We start from the raw sequence: 311 nt of genomic DNA, 5'->3' as shown, positions 1-311 counted from the left end.
TAAGGAAGGATTTATTCATTTGAACCAAAACGGTAACCTACTCTCTTTTTACAGAAGACCAGGATATCTTCAGTGGACCTAGAGAAATTCATATAGATAACAAGGAGACCTTCTTATAGTAGTCCAGGAAGTCCTCCAATAGAGTAAAATCCGCAGAAAAAATTGCCATAAAAGCTTATCTCAAACTACCGGTTAAAAATCTTCGCAGCTAATAAGATTTTCATTCGGAGCCTCATCATATAAGGTGTGTAAATTGTGCAATATCTATTGAACTAATAACCCCACTGATCACGATCATTCCATTTATTCTG

This window comes from Musca autumnalis, unplaced genomic scaffold (assembly GCF_047663935.1).
Source record: "Musca autumnalis isolate F117 unplaced genomic scaffold, ASM4766393v1 scaffold_4, whole genome shotgun sequence".
Taxonomy (NCBI): Eukaryota; Metazoa; Arthropoda; class Insecta; order Diptera; family Muscidae; genus Musca; species Musca autumnalis.
The sequence above is the reverse complement of the archived record's forward strand: the minus strand, read 5'-3'. Positions refer to the sequence as shown.